The following is a 21,561-nucleotide window of genomic DNA, read 5'->3' as shown; positions in this document are numbered from 1 at the left end:
GACAGGGCAGAGGAGGAGGTTGGAGGTGCATTGGGGCTGACCTGCATCGCCCTTCCCTTTGATGAAAAGAATCTATTTCTTCCATAAGATAAACACAACACTGAAGAAAAAAGAAATGACCCAATGCAGACATTACTCACTTCAATAAGACCAGCTCTGTTACATGTCAGTAGAGAGGACCAATAAAACTATGTAAGAAAATGGACACTGACATTCAACACTGTCACCCCCTACCCCATACATGGGTGAGTTGAGAATGTTTTGCATGTTTTTATCCAGATACATTTTTCTGATTATACTGGAATTAATGTGATATCTCCACGATTGAAACCTTTTTGAGATCCCAAGGCAATGACAGTTTTTAATTCCCTGAGGCAATCTTCTACGTTAGACGACCTCACTTCAAATGATTTTTGATTACTGACTGTGTAATGCAAATTTAACCACTGAGCTCATTTCAAACAGAGAAATGCTCAAAAGCAAGGTATTCTAGATTAAAAACTCCTAGGGATCAAAACCATGCCTCATTTATATTTTCCATGACCCCATGGCATAGTGGACTTTATTACATAGAAATATAACTTTAAAAAATTATTACATTGAATCTGAATCTGACTTAAACACCAATTGTATGATCACCTCTCCATGCCTCAGCTTCTTCCAATGTAAAATAAAACTGGGGATTTTAAACTCAAATGCTTTCAGATCCAGGCAGGCAAAGTGAACATGTGAGGTAGCCTGAGTACCAGTAGGGAGTAATGAGGACTATGATAATGCCCATTAATCTGCAAATTCATTAAAACTGTGCTGCTGCCCTCAAAAAAAATGTTTTCTGATTATATTTGGCCTGAAAAACACCTGTTTGAAATGCTCTCTAAGGTTGTTGCTTCCCTCATCCCTTATATTGTTCTTGAGTCAGCCATTGCTCTGGTACACATTCTTTCTAAGGATAGTCAAAAACAATGTTGGGGGAGAGAGAGGTAGGTGGGTGATAACCTCCAACCAGAGCTTCCCAAGGAGATACCACTGTGTCCTTAATGCCTATGCTGGAGTTCCATACTCAGGCAGAGATTGCCTCCTTATTTTTCTCTCCCATTGATTAACTAACTGATCCCCTGTAGTAACTGTTGCTAAGTTTCAACTTAGAATAAGCCATAAAAAGCAGAACACACCAAAAAAGACATCTGGGAATTAACATTAAAGGTGTTTGGAGTTTTCCAATTTATTAGTTGCAGAAAGTAAGACTCTAGTGAGCAGAGGGAGTCAGCATCATTAAAAATGCTGCCATGGACCCACAGAAACACCACAACAATCCCAGAGTCCTGCAGAGAGGGGTGGAGACAGCAGTTGCTGGCTAGTCTAGGCAGAGAAGGCAAAGCCCACCCTGTTGTTGGCCATGTCATAGACAGAGTAATATCCCTTGAAGAAGACATCCCCCAGAACCCAGAGGGGCTGCCCACTGTGGGAGGGCAGGTAGGTGGCCTCAGTTCCGAGCCTGCAGTAGCCATTGTTCTGAAGAGACAAAGGACATGAAGATATAACTAGCTGTACTGTAGAGACCTTTCCCCACAGGGACTCCCCACCTTATATTACATGACACCTGTAAGGGGCCCTGAATTCTTGTTCAGTCTCAGCCTGGTCCCTGGTGCCCCGCTCACATCATAGGTGCCCAGATGTGAGCTGGGACATGGAACTCCTGTTTGGGCCCACCAAATCCCAGTACCCAAGAAGCCAGGAGTGAATACGTACGTTGAAGACATAGGCAGAGGGAGGCAGAGGAAACTGGGCCCTGCCGATGATGAAGGTGATGGTGGGCATGCTCTGTATGTAGCTGCAGTCAACCACAAACTGAGAGGGGGAAGAGGCAAAGCTGAGGCGCTTCAGGGGACTAGAAGCCCAGGTAAAAGGCCCAAGGCCCACTTTGTTCCCGTGAGTTCCCTGTAAGACTTTCCCCTCGACCTTCCAGTAAAGGCTGTTTCAGAGCATGGAAGGCCTGGCCTTCCCAGGAATAACTCTGACCAGGCCCTCTTGCTTTCTTGAGTCCTCTCCTTAAATACATCTCAGCTTTTGGATTTTGGTTGTATTGATATGGTCATAAAGAATGAGGCTTATTCTAGAACAGAGTCTCTAGCCTTGGAAAGTGAAAATTACACAGAAAAGGCATGGGGCACACACTTGTGGAAGCACACTCTCCCACATACTCATATCCGCATTTGTGTGCACACGTCCATGTACTCACCATAGCATGTGCACACATGTATGCATGCACGTGCACAGATGTGCGCGCACACACACACACACACAACCTGAGAAATCAAGATTTAGTCTGGGAATAGATTCTTGCATGCAGGGAGAAGCAAACAACAGATATGAGTACAAAGCAGGCAGGTGTGGGGAGAGAAGGCTACTCAGAGTGAAATCCAAAGATGTATTCCTATGGGAGAAAGAAACCAAAAGGAATGGAGAAATGTGTTGACTCTAATATTTCAGAGCAGTCAAGTGATAGTGGCCAGAAAGCTGAAATTTGCCCCTAGGACATACAGTGGATTCACAGCACCTCCTGACAACCATTCACCCCATACTCAATCAGTCTGAGTAGAGATGGTGTTACTCCCTCCCCTTCCCCTTCCTTGCATTGAAGGTTCATGACAGAAACACCATGCTGTATCCCCACCCATCTTTCCTGCCAAAGCCTCAGGTCCCATCCAACCCTTCCTCCTCTCTGTTGTGACTCCTTGCACTCAGGCGCCTGTGTTGAGTCTGCCTGGGTGTGCAGAAAAGCCCTTGGCTTCTGGTACTTACATCACCATTCTGAGCCTGCTGGGCTCCTGTTGCCTGCAGGAAGGAGCCCATGTACTGCTGGGGAATGGCCAGCAGGAAGGTCCCGGAATCCACGATGGCCTGGCAACCGTCAGAGCACAAGCCAGTGGCCTGGTTACCGATGGCAAATCTGAGGGGGACACCAGGACAAAGAGAATCAAGTGCCTCTTCTGAAAACATGAGCCATGTCATCCCTTGTCCCCCAACCCAGCAGCTCTGATGTTCTTCTTCCTATTACAGCGAAGCCACTCCTATTACACATCTGCCCATGAAATGCTTCTGTCCACTTGTCATTATTGGAGTCACATCCTCAGTCTTGATCTGGTGCCTACTCCAGCTCTGACTAAAAGCTCTAGGAAGACAGAGCCTGTGTCTTATCTTCTTTCATCTCCCTATATGGGGTCCAACACATAGTGCCAAACACAGTCAGGGCTTGTAATTAATAAACAGCTGCATTTTAAGCACCTGCTATGTGTAAGACACTCTTTCAGGATTTATGGTGATACAAGGAGTGGGTAATTAGTGCTTACTGCTTTAAGGAGCTTATTCTAATAGAGATGAAACAACACAGTCACTCAAGCCATGACTAACACTGTAAGGCAGTAGCTGATAAACCCCGTAATGTGGTACATAGACTCTTACGTGATTCAGTCTCTGATTCCTTGTCTGCTTTTTTCTACTGTTCTACCCTTCCTCTTCATCCCACATAGACGTGTTGAGATCTGTCTATGAGCCAGGTATCATGCAAGGCGCTTGGAGATACAATGGTAAACAAGACATACACCACAGTCTAGTGGAGAGCCCAGACATTTAACAAAAACACACAAATGATGTCTCATTGCAGCCCTGATAGGTGCACATTGCAATGTGCCAGAGAAAAGGGGACTTGATCTAGTTTGGGAAGCCAGAACAAGGATTTTTCTGAGGAAGTGAGGAAGTGATAAAGGATGAGTAGAGTTGGGCTATATGAAAAGCCACCTCCGTTCCATGCACAAATAATCTGCCAAGCTCTTACCTCTTTCTGCTCTTGTAGATTGGGCTGTTTCTCCAGTGCCTTACCCAATGACTAGGACATGTTAATTGTGACAGCAGCACAGGTAAGCATTATAGGATCAAAAGAGAGAGAAATCACTGTGCTCTGGGCCCCTGGAAGGATTTTTAGGGAAGATACGAATTAATCTGGGCTTTGAGGAATGCCTACAGGTCAAGTAAGCACTCCAGGTGGCATGATTAAAAGAACAAAAGCAAGAAAATCATGGCCAGGTGCAAGGACTTGTTGAAGTCTGTGCTTAATATCTGGAAGCACTGAGAGGCTATATTGATAGGTGGAGCTGAGATTCTGTATGGTCTTAAATACAGATCAAAGGAGTTTTGTCTTTAATTGGCATGTGATAGAGAATTCTCAGGTGTAGAAATAACTGATCTGAGCACAAGCTTAACTGATCCCAACGCGGATCAAATAAGCTTGTGCTCAAATTTTGGCCTTATAAAATGTGTGACTTCGGACAAGTTACTTAGCCCTCTGAGCCTTGATTTCTTTATCGATAGAATGAAACATATTGCTGACCCCCTTATAGTGCTCTTGTGGAAATTATATGCAATAATATATTTAAAGTACTTAGGCCGTGCACGGTGGCTCACACCTGTAATCCCAGTACTTTGGGAGGCCAAGGTGGGTGGATCATTTGAGGTCAGGAGTTTGAGACCAGCCTGGCCAACATGGTGAAAGCCTGTCTCTACTAAAAGTACAAAAAATTAGCTGGGCGTGGGGGTGGGCACCTGTAATCCCAGCTACTCGGGAGGCTGAGGCAGGGGAATCGTTTGAACCCCGGAGGCAGGGGTTGCAATGAGCTGAGATCACACTACTGCACTCCAGCCTGGGTGACAGAGTTAGACCCTGTCTCAATTAAATAAATAAATAAAATACTTAGCATAGCACCTGGCACATATCAAACATCAATGACAGCTATTACTTTCACTAATGATAGAAGTAGTAAAGATTATGCTGATGGAAATCATCAAGCTTCCAAGAATAGAAACATAGATTCACAGTGCCTAGGAATGATCAACCTGCCAGCATGCTGAGACTCAGTACCCAGTTCAAAAAGTTCAGACCAGAGCTAGACACCAGAGTCTACTGAGCTCTAGGACCACCTCAGCCTGGGGGCTGGTGATTCTATTTAAGAAACCCGTGTGATGTGGAGGAACAGGAAATGTTGTTAAGCTGGAGGAACTCCCTGTGAGTGTCCACAATCCACAGGAAGTGCCCTCTCTACTTACTCCTCGATGGCAATCTGCCAGTACAGTTCCAGGCTGACAGGGGTCCAGATGACCTAATCAGAATAAAGTTGGGGGTCCACACCTCCAAGGATGAGCTCTCCACCATACTGGCAGGTTGGCTGGCTAGGGAGAGATGTACTAGAACGTGAGTGCCCACACACAGTCGGTGAGGCAGTTCTCTCTCCTCTCTCCTTCCTGCACTCCCTCAGACACAGGGGTGCTGCAGACAAGGGGACACTGTCCTCTGAGCTGCTCTCAGACTCAGCCTGCTGAGGCACAGGAGGAGACTTCTCAGAGTAACACCAAACTACTAAACACGATGCCCATAAAGAAGACAGAAGTGGAAACCAGGCACCCAAAAACAAACTAGAAAAGCATCCCAGAGAAACCCTCCCTGGGAGGAAGTGAGAAAAGGAAACAGCTTTGGGGACAGCTAGAATGGGGCCTGAGAGAGCCCACAAGTGCACTCTGAGAGGCATGCTCCCATCATGGTCAGGTCATAAACTAGACAATACTGGAAGGACTTCAGCCTTTTGTGCTCCTTATGCTGGCCAGTCATAGAAGAAAGACACGTGAACTTCAGGTACTTTGAGGATCATGTGTTTGGGAAAGAAGGAACAAGGGATAAAGTTTGGCGCAAAAGTACAGTGCCAAGTGGAGCAAGAAAAGTACTGGATTTGTGATCAAGATATTTGAGTTTGAGTCTTGGCTTCACACCTACTATGAGTGACCTTGATCAATTCTGACAACCTGTTTGAGCCTCCATTTTCTCCCTGGCAAGATGGGGCTAATATGAGGATTTTTGAGATGTCATTTGAAGTAATTGCTAGGAGAACACTTTATAAAGCCAGACATAATATTATGATTATTCCTCCATTATAGTTCTCTTTACTAGTAATGCTCATGTGGCTTGTTCTTTAGTGCTAATACAGCAGTCTCCAGATTTCCTAAATAAACACTGAGGGACTGTTACTCAATTTTATGAAAGGTCATCATGTGGCTTATAGCTAATATAAGTTAAAATTCTTTTTTTTTTTTTTTTTTTTGAGATGGAGTCTCACTCTGTCGCCCAGGCTGGAGTGCAGTGGTGCGATGTCGGCTCACTGCAAGCTCTGCCTCCCAGGTTCACGCCATTCTCCTGCCTCACCCTCCCGAGTAGCAGGGACTACAGGTGCCCGCCATCAAGACTGGCTAATTTTTTTGTATTTTTAGTAGAGACGGGGTTTCACCGTGTTAGCCAGGATGGTCTCGATCTCCTGACCTCGTGATCCGCCCACCTGGGCCTCCCAAAGTGCTGGGATTACAGGCGTGAGCCACCATGTCTGGCATAATTTAAAATTCTTAAAGTGTACTTAAAATAAGATTTTTCCCAAATTTTCTGAAATACATGAATTTTATATAGCAAGTTATACTCATTGTGTCAGAACACATTATAACCTGGACCCCATCTGGTCTTGGGTTGCCTAGAATCCCCATGGACCCTCATTTTCTGACCCCTTCACAGGACGAAGGTTCTCACCAGGTGAAGTAGAAGCTGAAGACGGGCTGAGTGAGCTGGCCCTGCTGCAGCATCCCCTGCATTACTGTAGGGGAATTCCCCACTGCCATGTTTGGGTAGGCCATTCCCAGGATCCTGTCAAAGTCTGAATAGTAGAATGGGTCGCTGGGCTCATTCTCACTCAGGCCAAACTCCTGGTTATTGACAATGATGTTATGAACCTATGGCAAGCAGACAGTATGGCTTGACAATTCAGGTGCACAAATCGCACGGCTTCCCAGACTTATGTGCACAGGGTATGGAATCCAGAAATCCTCCTGGGGAGAGAACATCGGCTTCTTTCATGCAGAACCCAACCACAAGGGTGGGAGTGGAGGGTGAAAGAGCAACCTTTCTAATCATGTGTGTCTTGGAAAAAACAATGTGGATGTTGGAGAAGTGGAAGAAGTTTTTTCTGGAGTTATAGTTTCCACTTCCATGGACAGTGAAAGAATTGAATGGTTTCATACTGAACAATCTATGTGCAAGAATGATTAGAGGAATTATAGGTGTTTGAACTAAAGAAATAAGAAAATAGTAAAAAGGCTTGTCTTCAAATATGCAAAGTGCAACTGGGTGGAAGAGGAAGTAGACTTATCTGTGTGTTTCCAGAGGGCAGCGTTAGGACCATACAGCAAAGTCGCAAGAAGACACAACAACTTTAGCACAACATAAAGGCTTCCTGCAGTCAGGACTGCTGTGGAAGCGATTTACGTCTTGGGATGAAGGCTGAATTAGTCTTTGTGTTCCTTCCAACACTCAGCTTCTGGGAAGCTTGGACCTAATTAGTAAGCATGAGTTTCTCTAATAGTGTAAGACTCTAGAAAATGGGAGCCAAACCACAGGCCCTCAGAGGCTATGAAAACACTACTTACAGTCACAGTGTCATAGCCCAGGAACACACTCAGGCTGCTACTCCCATAGGATAGTGCATAGGTTTATCCATTGTTTCTGAAGGTGGAGGACAGGCTGGGATTGAACCTGTTGTGATTGGCTAAGAAAGACAGAATGGAATATTAATTTCATTTGCAGTTTTCCAAAACACATGAAGGCTACTTATCCTTGATGGATTGGGCTCATCAGACCAAGGCTGGGATAGGGCAACACCCTAGATCTTTTCTTGTAGACAAACTGTGCTAGTCCTAGAAAAGTCTATGACACACATTGCCCAAATTCCTTCCAGCTGACCATTCCCTGAGAGAAAGATTGCCTCAGACTTACCAGAAACACTGGGCCACAGGAGGGAGCTCGAGGGGAGGAAAGGAAGCCTTAGTCTGTTTCTGCTGTCTGTCTCCAAAAAAGTCAGCGTTTCTGAAAAGTGGTGCTGAAGTGATAGACTGAGAGCAATTTCTAGATGTTCCAAACAGAAGGAGGATACATGATGGACAAAGAACTCTGGACTTAGAATGATATGCCTGCACTCAAATCCCAGCTCCACTCCTCTATCTGCTCCCCTCATGGTGTGGAGGGTGGTAGTGACATACTCACAGTAGGCTTGGCTCTGGCAGTAGATGGAGGGCAGCTACAGATTGGAGGAACCCGTGTCAAAGAGGACTAGGAAATTTTGGGGTGGTGTCCCAGTGCTGATCTCCCCAAAGTAGAAAGACTGCAAAAGAAAGGTTTATCACCTTCATTAAGTAACCAAGCCTTGTCTTAAGAATGGACAAGCAGTTAACCCACAGGAAGCCACCCTCTGCCCAGATCATTTTCTTGGGGGAATGAGAGGCTTATCCCACAAGTTTTCCTTCCCATCTGGAGTTAGTTCCTTTCTAGATTCTACTTTTTGTCCCTAATTGCAAGCCTTTGGCCAGCTAAGACTTAGTATGGCAAGACAATATCCTCTTCCAAATGTGTTTTCTACTTTACAATAAGCTGATATCTTCACGGATTTATCATGCTACTCTGGAGTACCCAGAATTGGGGAAACAATCACTTTTTCTTTTTTCCTGGTGTCCAGACACACACACACACACACACCACCACCACCACCACCACCACACTCTTCTCCCCTTCCCTTTCAATGTTAGATACTTCTACCACCATTTTCCTCCCTTCTGGTCACACACTAGCAGAGGGTGCTAGGCAGCTGGAAAAGAGATAGCATGGAGAGAAAGAAGCTTTTCACTGGAAGGTAGTTTAAGCTCTAAGTTAACTTGGGCCAGTCATGTCACTTACCTACCTCTAGTTTCTTCACCTATAAAATGTGGGAGTTGAAATAGAAGATCCCTAACATGGCTTCCAGCTCAGACATGCCACATAACATCTCACTAAAGACAGTCCACAGGACAACAGAATGTCAAGATGCCCTGATGAGACATGGTGGGCTTGAGAATATTCAGACATTTGCTCCGGGGACTTTGCGTCTTTCCAAAGAGGGAGAGATGCAGTATCTGAGCCACTGGAGCTTTTGCCTGACAGCCTCATATGTATTTTCCTTCTTTCCCATGCACCTCATTGCCAGGACTTCCTTTGGATCTCTCAGTTGACTTGAACATTCCCACCATGAATCTCCTAACCATAAAAATGAGGCTTTAGCAGGATGGGCCAGCAATGAGAGGAAAGGAGGAAAGAAAAGGAATTACTATACTCTTAGATGGTACCAACTCATAACTTGTTCTGATTCTTTCCATAGAAAGGGTGAGACTTTGGTTTAGTAACTAGTCAAAAATTACAGCTAATGAGCAGTATAAGTGAGTTTCTAAGAATGGTGGTTATACAAGGGTTATGGACACTCCCCGCCCCATCACTCACATCCAGGTAGTTGGTGATGGGCTCATAAGCAACAGCATCATTATTGAAATAATACTTGGCAATTGGATCAGCCTTTGGGTGGTCCCTCAGAAACGTCTCCAGTACACCCTGCTCCTCCATTGTCTGGCGGATAGACTTGCCTTTCCTCAGAATGATCCTGCAGAGAATAGGGTAAACAAATGGAAAAATAGAAACAGAATGAATCTTGGCCCCGTGAAAGCAATCTCTTCAATGACCTGACCTGCAGTGTTTAAATCTCTCCAGTACTCTACTCAAGAAAAGCCCTCTATAAGCCATGCTCTCAGTTTTTAGCACATTCTAACCACTGCTGTCACTCCAGAATTCCCGGTGTGGAATAGACCATATCATATTTTTGGGGTATTGTGTTTATATATTGTTTCCAGAGAATAAATATCTTGTTTCTTTCCAATCTCTTCTATAAGTTTGGGGTAAGGGTTGTACATCCTTCCTTCTTAGCCAACACCCACACCCATATCCCCCCACACACACTCACACACCATCCATCCATTTCAAGTCTTAGCCCCCAGTGGGTGTTCCTTTCACAGTAAAAGAGTCAACCTGATTGGTGTTCCAGGAGACCTACAGAGGAAGGCCTTTGCCCTTTCCTAGCTTGTCATGTTCCCTGAAGGCTGGAATCCACAATTAGGCCAAATCCCAATACACACCTTTCCACACCTCCTGAGAGATGTAGACAAGCCAAGACCAAGACCAGGATCTTCATGGTGCTGACTTTTAACTCCCCACCAACACACAGGATACAGTGGCAGAGCCAGAGGTTGGGGCACACAGAGGTAGGCTAGATCTCTCTCTTATATCCTGATCCCCCTTCACTTTTGGTCTCTAGGTACATGGGCTTTCCTACATTTGTACCAGCTTCTTTGCCTACAAATCCATAGATTCTGTTTGTTTTTCCCTTTCATATTCACTCCGTAGTGAATTTAAAAAGCAATTAATGGCTTTACGGTGGAATCTAAAGATTAGGATTTGATAACAAATGTAAAATGCACTGAGGTCAGAGGACCCTGGTTCCTGTGTCTACTGGGCAATGGGTGTTGGCAACTTCTGCCAGGACAATGGAACAATTTGCTCTTTAGCTCCTAAGGGCATGTGGTTTTTTGAGCTTTACAGTCTACTGTCTGCTTCTCCCTCTCCTTCTCCCTCTTCCTCTTCTCTGTCTCAACTGTAGCCTTCCATATATGATTTTCACAGCCCATGAAATTCTTCTTTCTTTATGCTTTCATTTTTTTCGTTCACAAACTAGTCAATTTTTATTGAATGCTTACTCTGTGTTCACCTCTGTACTAAGCTCTGGAAGTGCAAAGATAATTAGGAAATGATCCTTGTATACAAATGCTTGCATTCCTGCTGGAATAAAGGACACATAATCAAATTGTCAGGCAATGTGACCACTCTGAGCATTCAAATGTTTGTTGAATGAGTGAGAGGGATAACAATCATGTTAAAGCAATCAGAGAGAGGGAGTGGTAGTTTTTTGCGGGATGGAAAAGGCTTCACAGAGGAGGTAACATTTAAGTAAGGATCTTGCAGGATGATAAATGAGGAAGTGAAGAAATTTAAAAAAAAAAAACAACACCATTGCAAGCAGATGAAAAGCTTCAGCAGTGGCACAAAAGGGTGAAGTTTTGTGATGATTCAGAGAACATTGTGGCCAACGTAGCCAGAAGAGCAATTCTCAGCACAGTTCATCACCAGCCCAAGACATGTTCACAGGACTTGCCTGCATGGGCCCAATTCTCATCATGCTAATTGTTACTCTGAGTATTATTTTCTAGCCAAGAAACCATTTTAAATGGAAAAGACTGTAATGCTATAATAGGAATACTATTGAGTCTACGATACTATATTAGAGCAGTGCATATTTAATACCTTCAGAATTTTAACTATTATTTTATTAAATTTTTTATGGCATGCCTCATAACTGACTACAACCAGAGCACCATGGATAGAATACTGAACTACTGCAAGAGTAGTATATGGATAGTTGCTATATACAGTACAAGGTATCTATATGGGCATGACTTTCATGATCAGAATCTTGTAATGTGAATCCTCTATGCCACACTAAGCAATACTGATTTAATTCTGTAAGCAACAATAAGCCATTAAAGTTTTTTTAATCCAGCAAGTGACACACTGAATGCCCTTCTGCCTACCATTTATACAGAGCTTTTTACATTGTAGGCTTTCAGAAGTATTGAGTGAAAGAGGTCAGTTACCAAAGTAATTCCCTAAGTAATATTGTAGCTGGCATGAAACTTTGTCATGAATCTACCCTGAAGCTATGCACAACCCCAAAGAAGTTTCAACTTTATATGTATGATTTAATGTTTTTATGTAGAAATATGTTTTTAAAGGGAAACTTAAGAGCCACTGTACACTCATAATGACCATAACTCCCACATGTTGAACACCAACTTTGCAGCAGACACATATTTCATGTAATCATTGCAACATCCTTGTGGGGCTAATTTAACTTTCCCAAGACCACCCAGTTAATGAAAGGTAGAACTGTGGTTTCAAGTCCAGTTTGTCTGAACTTCTATCTAAACATAGACTCCTCCTCTAGGCCTGGTGTGCTTAAGATCTCTTTGAGTTAATGTACATGAAAGCATCAACTTTAATGATGATGATAAGATTTGATTTAATTTTCTATGGAAGCGATCCGTTCCAAGATGGCCGAATAGGAACAGCTCCGGTCTGCAGCTCCCAGCGTGATCAACACAGAAGATGGGTGATTTCTGCATTTCCAACTGAGGTACCTGTTTCATCTCACTGGGACTGGCTGGACAGTGGGTGCAGCCCATGGAGGGTGAGCTGAAGCAGGGCAGGGCATCGCTTCACCTGGGAAGCACAAGGTGTTGGGGGATTTCCCTTTCCTAGCCAAGGGAAGCCGTGACAGACTGTACCTGGAAAAATGGGACACTCTCACCCAAATACTGTGCTTTTCCCAAGGTTTTAGCCACCAGCAGACAAGGAAATTCTCTCCTGTGCCTGGCTCAGTGGGTCCCACGCCCACGGAGCCTTGCTTACTGCTAGCACAGCAGTCTGAGATCGAACTGTGAGGCAGCAGCCTGGCTGGGGTAGGGGTGTCCGCCATTGATGAGGCTCGAGTAGGTAAACAAAGCACCAGGAAGTTCAAGCTGGGCAGAGCCCAGTGCAGCTCAGTAAGGCCTACTGCCTCTAGACTCCACCTCTGTGGGCAGGGCTTAGCTGAACAAAAGGCAGCAGACAACTTCTGTAGACTTAAACATCCCTGTCTGACAGCTCTGAAGAGAGCAGTGGTTCACCCAACACGGCATTTGAACTCTGAGAACGGACAGACTGCCTCCTCAAGTGGGTCCCTGACCCCCATGTACCCTAACTGGGAGACACCTCCCAGTAGGGGCTGACAGACACCTCATATAGGCGGGTGCCCCTCTGGGATGAAGCTTCCAGAGGAAGGATCAGGCAGCAATATTTGCTGTTCTGCAGCCTCTGCTGGTGATACCCAGGAAAACAGGGTCTGGAGTGGTCCTTCAGAAAACTCCAACAGACCTGCAGCTGAGGAACCTGACTGTTAGAAGGAAAACTAATAAACAGAAAGGAGTAGCATCAACATCAACAAAAAGGACATCTACACCAAAACCCCATCTGTAGGTCACCAACATCAAGGATCAAAGGTAGATAAAACCACAAAGATGGGGAGAAACCAGAGTAGTAAAGCTGAAAATTCTAAAAATCAGAGTGCCTCTTCTCCTCCAAAGGATCACAGCTCCTTGCCAGCAACAGAACAAGGCTGGATGGAGAATGACTTTGACGAGTTGACAGAAGTAGGCTTCAGAAGGTCGGTAAAAACAAATCTCCAAGCTAAAGGAACATATTTGAACCCATCACAAGGAAGCTAAAAACCTTGAAAAAAGGTTAGATGAATGGTTAACTAGAATAAACAGTGTAGAGAAGATCTTAAATGACCTGAAGGAGCTGAAAACCATGGCATGAGAACTTCAGGACCCATGCACAAGTTTCAGTAGCTGATTCGATCAAGCAGAAGAAAGGGTATCAGTGATTGAAGATAAAATTAATGAAATAAAGCAAGAAGACAAGGTTAGAGAAAAAAGAGTGAAAAGAAACGAACAAAGCCTCCAAGAAATATGGGACTGTATGAAAAGAGCAAATCTATGTTTGATTGGTGTACCTGAAAGTGATGGGGAGAATGGAACCAAGTTAGAAAACACTCTGCAGGATATTATCCAGGAGAACTTCCCCAACCCAGCAAGGCAGGCCAACATTCAAATTCAGGAAATGCAGAGAACACCACAAAGATACTCCTCGAGAAGAACAACCCCAAGACACATAATTGTCAGATTCACCAAGGTTGAAATGAAGGAAAAAATGTTAAGGGCAGCCAGAGAGAAACATCGGGTTACCCACAAAGGGAAGCCCATCAGACTAACAGCGGATCTCTCGGCAGAAACCCTACAAGCCAGAAGAGAGTGAGGGCCAATATTCAACATTCTTAAAGAAAATAATTTTCAATGCAGAATTTCATATCCAGTCAAACTAAGCTTCATTAGTGAAGGAGAAATAAAATCCTTTATAGACAAGCAAATGGTGAGAGATTTTGTCACCACCAGGCCTGCCTTACAAGAGCTCCTGAAGGAAGCACTAAACGTGGAAAGAAACAACCAGTACCAGCCACTGCAAAAACATGCCAAATTGTAAAGACCATCGATGCTATAAAGAAACTGCATCAATTAGTGGGCAAAATAACCAGCTATCATCATAATGACAGGATCAAATTCACATATAACAATATTAACCTTAAAATGTAAATGGGCTAAATGCCCCAATTAAAAGACACAGACTGGCAAATTGGATAAAGAGACAAGATCCATCAGTGTGCTGTATTCAGGAGACTCATCTCATGCAAAGACGCACATAGGCTCAAAATAAAGAGATGGAGGAAGATCTACCAAGCAAAGGAAAAGCAAAAAAAGCAGGGGTTGCAATCCTAATCTCTGATAAAACAGACTTTAAACCAACAAAGATCAAAAGAGACAAAGAAGGCCATTACATAATGGTAAAGGGATCAATTCAACAAGAAGAACTAACTATCCTAATATATATGCACCCAATCCAGGAGCACCCAGATTCATAAAGCAAGTCCTTCAAGACCTACAAGGAGACTTAGACTCCCACACAATAATAATGGGAGACTTTAACACCCCACTGTCAATATTAGACAGATCAACGAGACAGAAGGTTAACAAGGATATCCAGGACTTGAATTCAGCTCTGCAACAAGCAGACCTAATAGACATCTACAGAAATCTCCACCCCAAATCAACAGAATATACATTCTTCTCAGCACCACATCGCACTTATTCTAAAATTGACCACATAATTGGAAGTGAAGCAGTCCTCAGCAAATGTAAAAGAACAGAAATCACAACAAACTGTCTCTCAGACCACAGTGCAATCGAATTAGAATTCAAGATTAAGAAACTCACTCAAAACTGCTCAACTGCATGGAAACTGAACAACTTGCTCCTGAATGACTACTGGGTAAATAACGAAATGAAGGCAGAAATAAAGATGTTCTTTGAAACCAATGAGAACAAAGACACAACATACCAGAATCTCTGGGACACATTTAAAGCAGTGTGTAGAGGGAAATTTATAGCACAAAATGTCCACAAGAGAAAGCTGGAAAGATCTAAAATTGGCACCCTAACATCACAATTAAAAGAACTAGAGAAGCAAGAGCAAACACATTCAAAAGCTAGCAGAAGGCAAGAAATAACTAAGAAGAGAGCAGAACTGAAAGAGATAGAGACGCAAAAAAACCCTTCAAAAAAATCAATGAATCCAGGAGCTGGTTTCTTGAAAAGATCAACAAAATTGATAGACTGCTAGCAAGACTAATAAAGAAGAAAAGAAAGAAGAATCAAATAGATGCAATAAAAAATGATAAAAGGGATATCACCACTGATCCCACAGAAATACAAACTACCATCAGAGAATACTATAAACACCTCTACGCAAATAAACTAGAAAATCTAGAAGAAATGGATAAATTCCTGGACACATACACCCTCCCAAGACTAAGTCAGGAAGAAGTTGAATCTCTGAAGAGACCAGTAACAGGCTCTGAAATTGAGGCAATAATTAATAGCCTACCAACCAAAAAAAGTCCAGGACCAGACAGATTCACAGCTGAATTCTACCAAAGGTACAAAGAGGAGCTGGTACCATTCCTTCTGAAACTATTCCAATCAGTAGAAAAAGAGGGAGTCCTCCCTAACTCATTTTATGAGGCCAACATCATCCTGATACCAAAGCATGGCAGAGACACAACAAAAAAGATAATTTTACACCAATATCCCTGATGACCATCGATGTGAAAATCCTCAATAAAATACCGGCAAACTGAATCCAGCAGCACATCAAAAAGCTCATCCACCACAATCAGGTCGGCTTCATCCCTGGGATGCAAGGCTGGTTCAACATACAAAAATCAATAAACATAATCCATCACGTAAACAGAACCAATGACAAAAACCACGTGATTATCTCAATAGATGCAGAAAAGGCCTTTGACAAAATTCAACAGCCCTTCATGCTAAAAACTCTCAATAAACTAGGTATTGATGGAACATATCTCAAAATAATAAGAGCTATTTATGACAAACCCACAGCCAATATCATACTGAATGGGCAAAAACTGGAAGCATTCCCTTTGAAAACTGGCACAAGATAGGGATGCCCTCTCTCACCACTCCTACTCAACATAGTGTTGGAACTTCTGACCAGGGCAATCAGGCAAGAGAAAGAAGTAAAGGGTATTCAATTAGGAAATGAGGAAGTCAAATTGTCCCTGTTTGCAGATGATATGAGTGTATATTTAGAAAACCCCATTGTCTCATCCCAAAATCTCCTTAAGCTGATAAGCAACTTCAGCAGTCTCAGAATACAAAATCAATGTGCAAAAATCACAAGCATTCCTATACACCAATAACAGACAAACAGAGAGCCAAGTCATGAGTGAACTCCCATTCACAATTGCTACAAAGAGAATAAAATACCTAGGAATCCAACTTACAAAGGATGTGAAGGACCTCTTCAAGAAGAACTACAAATCACTGCTCAACAAAATAAAAGAGGACACAAACAAATGGAAGAACATTCCATGCTCATGGATAGTAAGAATCAATATTGTGAAAATGGCCACACTGCCCAAGGTAATGTATAGATTCAATGCCATCCCCATGAAGCTACCAATGACGTTCTTTACAGAATTGGAAAAAACTACTTTACAGTTCATATGGAACCAAAAAAGAGCCCGCATTGCCAAGACAATTTGCTAAGCAAAAAGAACAAAGCTGGAGACATCACGCTACCTGACTTCAAACTATACTACAAGGCTACAGTAACCAAAACAGCATGGTACTGTTATCAAAACAGAGATACAGACCAGTGGAACAGACCAGAGCCCTAAGACATAATACCACACATCTACAACCATCTGATCTTTGACAAACCTGACAAAAACAAGAAATGGGGAAAGGATTCCCTATTTAATAAATGGTGCTGGGAAAACTGGCTAACTATATGTAGAAAGCTGAAACTGGATCCCTTCCTTACACCTTATACAAAAACTAATTCAAGATGGATTAAAGACTTAAATGTTAGACTTAAAACCATAAAAACCCTAGAAGAAAACCTAGGCAATGCCATTCAGGACATAGGCGTGGGCAAGGACTTCATGACTAAAACACCAAAAGCAATGGCAACAAAAGCCAAAACAGACAAATGGGATCTAATTAAACTAAAGAGCTTCTGCACAGCAAAAGAAACTACTATCAGAGTGAACAGGCAACTTACAGAATGGGAGAAAATTTTTGCCATCTACCCATCTGATAAAGGGCTAATATCCAGAATCTACAAAGAACTCAAACAAATTTACAAGAAAAAAACAAACAACCCCATCAAAAAGTGGGCAAAGGATATGAACAGACACTTCTCATAAGAAGACATCTATGCAGCCAACAGACACATGAAAAATGCTCATCATCACTGGTCATCAGGGAAATGCAAATCAAAACCACAGTAAGACATCATCTCATGCCAGTTAGAATGGCAACCATTAAAAAGTCAGGAAACAACAGATGCTGGAGAGGATGTGGAGAAATAGGAACGTTTTACACTGTTGGTGGGAGTGTAAATTAGTTCAACCATTGTGGAAGACAGTGTGGCGGTCCCTCAAGGATCTAGAACTAGAAATACCATTTGACCCAGACATCCCGTTACTGGGTATGTACCCAAAGGATTATAAATCATGCTACTATAAAGACACATGCACACGTATGTTTATTGCAGCACTACTCACAATAGCAAAGACTTGGAACCAATGCAAATGTCCATCAATGATAGACTGGATTAAGAAAATGTCCACATATACACCATGGAATACTATGCAGCCATAAAAATGGATGAGTTCATGTCCTTTCCAGGGAAATGGATGAAGCTGGAAACCATCATTCTCAGCATACTATCACAAGGACAGAAAACCAAACACCGCATGTTCTCACTCATGGGTGGGAACTGAACAATGAGATCACTTGGACACAAGGCGGAGAACATCACACACTGGGGCCTGTTGTGGGGTAGGAGGCTGGGGGAGGGATAGCATTAGGAGAAATACCTAATGTAAGTGATGAGTTGATAGGTGCAGCAAACCAACATGGCACATATATACCTATGTATGAAACCTGCACATTGTGCACATGTACCCTAGAACTTAAAGTATAATAAAAAAATTTTTTATGGAAAAGTGTATTGCTTTTCTCATCTTTCCTAGATTTTTCCTGCCTGCATATAAAAACTTAACCCTGATAACTGCTGCCACCTGGTGGCAATATTCCTACCTTACAAAAGCAGGGTTTTGAAAGGTTGAAAAGTGTGACTGACGTTTCACAATCCAAGTCAGATGTGAAAATAGCTCCTAACATCTTCTCCACAGCACTTTCCTAGGTGAAGACAACATGTAACTGTTCATTTGTCTTGTCTGAGACTGCCCCTTTTCCCCACCCACGTCAAAGCAGCCAAAACATCACCTTTCCAGCTGTTCTAAAATTTCCCCCATCTCACATGCATACCTCTGACCTCTCAATCCTTTAACATGATAGTGTTCGTCCCTTTAACACTCCAGAAAACTTTTTAAGTGTTCTCTTCCTACGTTTGGACAGTCTTCTCTGCAGCATGATATTAGTAGATAAGCTCTCTGAGTGTTTCCTCAGCCTAAGATGAAAGAATGTATGTAAAGTGCAGAGCAGCCTCTGAGTTCTCCGGGATACGACATTCCCCTCATAATTTTTAAAGTCTTGTGGGAGCCTGGTTCATGAAATACCACACACTGTACTCAGCACAGTGGCTTCTATGTAGAGGCACCCAATAAATAAGTATGGAATGAGCCAACTGTATAGACAGGGACTTCAAACTGTCCTGTTAAAATACACATATTTTGCCAGTTCGAGTTCATTACAGAGCTCCTATTAGGTTGGTGCAAAAGTAATTGTGGTTTTTGCCATTACTTTTAATATTATCATGCCTGTAGTTTAGCTTTTCCTGTTAGCTGGGAATGGAATGATGAGACCAGACACATTTTATTTTTTTATTTTTTTTGTTTTTCAGCTCATTCTTTTTTATTATTATTATTTTTATTAAGCATTTATTGATCATTCTTGGGTGTTTCTCGGAGAGGGGGATGTGGCAGGGTCATAGGACAATAGTGGAGAGAAGGTCAGGAGATAAACACATGAACAAAGGTCTCTGGTTTTCCTAGGCAGAGGACCCTGCGGCCTTCTGCAGTGTTTGTGCCCCTGGGTACTTGAGATTAGGGAGTGGTGATGACTCTTAAAGAGCATGCTGCCTTCAAGCATCTGTTTAATAAAGCACATCTTGCACCGCCCTTAATCCATTTAACCCTGAGTTGACACAGCACATGTTTCAGAGAGCAGGGGGCTGGGGGCAAGGCCATAGATCAACAGCATCCCAAGGCAGAAGAATTTCTCCTAGTCAGAACAAAATGGAGTCTCCTACGCCCACCTCTTCCTACACAGACACAGCAACAATCTGATCTCTCCTTCCTTTCCCCACGCTTCCCCCCTTCTTTTCAACAAAACTGCCATCGTCCTCATGGCCCGCTCCCGATGGTCGCTGTCTCTTTGGAGCTGTTGGGTACACGTCCCAGACAGGGCGGCCGGGCAGAGGCGCTCCACACTTCCCAGACGGGGCGGCCGGGCAGAGGTGCTCTTCACTTCCCAGACGGGGCGGCCCGGGCAGAGACGCTCCTCACCTCCCAGACGGGGTGGCGGCCGGACAGAGGCGCTCCTCACTTCCCAGATGGGGCGGCCGAGCAGAGACGCTCCTCACCTCCCAGACGGGGTGGCGGCCGGGCAGAGACGCTCCTCACCTCCCAGAAGATGGGCGGCCAGGCAGAGACGCTCCTCACTTCCTATATGGGATGGTGGCGGGGCAGAGGCGCTCCTCACTTTCCAGACGGGGCGGCCGGGCAGAGGGGCTCCTCACATCCTAGACGATGGGCGGCCAGGCAGAGACGCTCCTCACTTCCTAGACGGGGTGGCGGCGGGGCAGAGGCTGTAATCTTAGCACTTTAGGAGGCCAAGGCAGGAGGCTGGGAGGTGGAGGTTGTAGCCAGCCGAGATCACGCCACTGCACTCCAGCCTGAGCAACATTGAGCATTGAGTGAGCGAGACTCCGTCTGCAATCCCAGCACCTCGGGAGGCCGAGGCGGGCAGATCACTCAAGGCCAGGAGCCGGAGACCAGCCCGGTCAACACGGTGAAACCCCGTCTCCACCAAAAATACAAAAACCATTCAGGCGTGGCGGCGCGCGCCTGCAATCCCAGGCACTCGGCAGGCCGAGGCAGGAGAATCACAGGAGCCCAAGGCAGGGAGGTTGCAGCGAGCCGAGATCACGGCAGTACAGTCCAGCTTCGGCAACAGAGGGAGACCGAAAAAAGAAGGAGATGGAGACCGAAGAAAGAGGAGAAGGAGGGGGGAGGGGGAGGGGGCCCAGACACATTTTAAATGAGAATGGAAAGAGGTAGGCACAACATCCTAGGCAACTGATGATATTGGGAAGATCAACATGGAGCTTCACACTGGGTCCTGGGGAAAACAGGCACAGAATGTAGACGTTTTCTTTCTCAAAATTAGTAGAAATCTAGTGAAGCCCTTGCTATGTGTTCAATATTAAACTACTGATGTTGTAACCTTACCAAAACCTTCTAAAATGTAGAGCGAATTCTCTTATAGTGAATTATCTTACAGTGTTTTCTTGGTGCTTAGAAAACAAAGACTTATCACGGGAAAGTGTCCACCTCAAACATGTGTCTTCCCTTCAAGACATTTGCCAATTTGAAGCTGCATGGGGCAGGAGGCCATAGAGTTGAGCTGGGAACTTCTGATGACGAGAGATGAACCCCCTTAAGTCTTTCAAAACTTAAGAAGAGACAGATAACCACCAACTGTCAAATGAAATCCCAGAGAAGTCATTCCAGAGCAACAGGGACAAATCAGAGGCAGATGAATATTTCAAAAGCTGCAACTCAACCCTGACCCAGTTCAATCCCTAAATAGATTGGAATTAGCTGGCTTTCACTCTGTCTGCATAACAGAAGAAAAAGACCCTTTTCAGTGAAAGAAATAATAAAAGGTAGATGATGATACTGGGAGGATCAACATGGAGCTTCACATGGGGTCCTAGGGAAAACAGGCACAGAATGTTGACGTTGTCTTTCTCAAAATGAGGAGAAGCCTAAGCCCTTGCTATGTGTTCAGTATTAGACTACATTAATTCCAGGGTATTCACAACTCAACTAACATATTCTCTTCACCTCTTTCCTGAATTATTTAGTTTCTCCTGCTCTGCCCTGCCCTTGGCTCTTCCACAGGACCTGAATGTAACCAGTGTTCCTGTAAGTCCGTGTTTGAACTGCAGAAACAAATTACACCAGAGTATTCCCACTCCAGCTGCAGGGTTGTTGGGAAGCTGAGAAAATGTGAAATTCTACACCAAGGACTATGTTTCCATGGGCTCTGCCAGCCTCTCATCAAACATTTTTTTTT

At 43.9% G+C, this 21,561-nt stretch overlaps 1 pseudogene; it reads right to left on the bottom strand.

The window, feature by feature from the left end:
* PGBP (pepsinogen B, pseudogene) lies at positions 1,205-10,230 on the bottom strand (annotated as a pseudogene).

The sequence above is a fragment of the Pongo abelii genome, chromosome 1 (genome assembly GCF_028885655.2).
Source record: "Pongo abelii isolate AG06213 chromosome 1, NHGRI_mPonAbe1-v2.0_pri, whole genome shotgun sequence".
NCBI lineage: Eukaryota > Metazoa > Chordata > Mammalia > Primates > Hominidae > Pongo > Pongo abelii.
The sequence above is the reverse complement of the archived record's forward strand: the minus strand, read 5'-3'. Positions and strand labels throughout refer to the sequence as shown.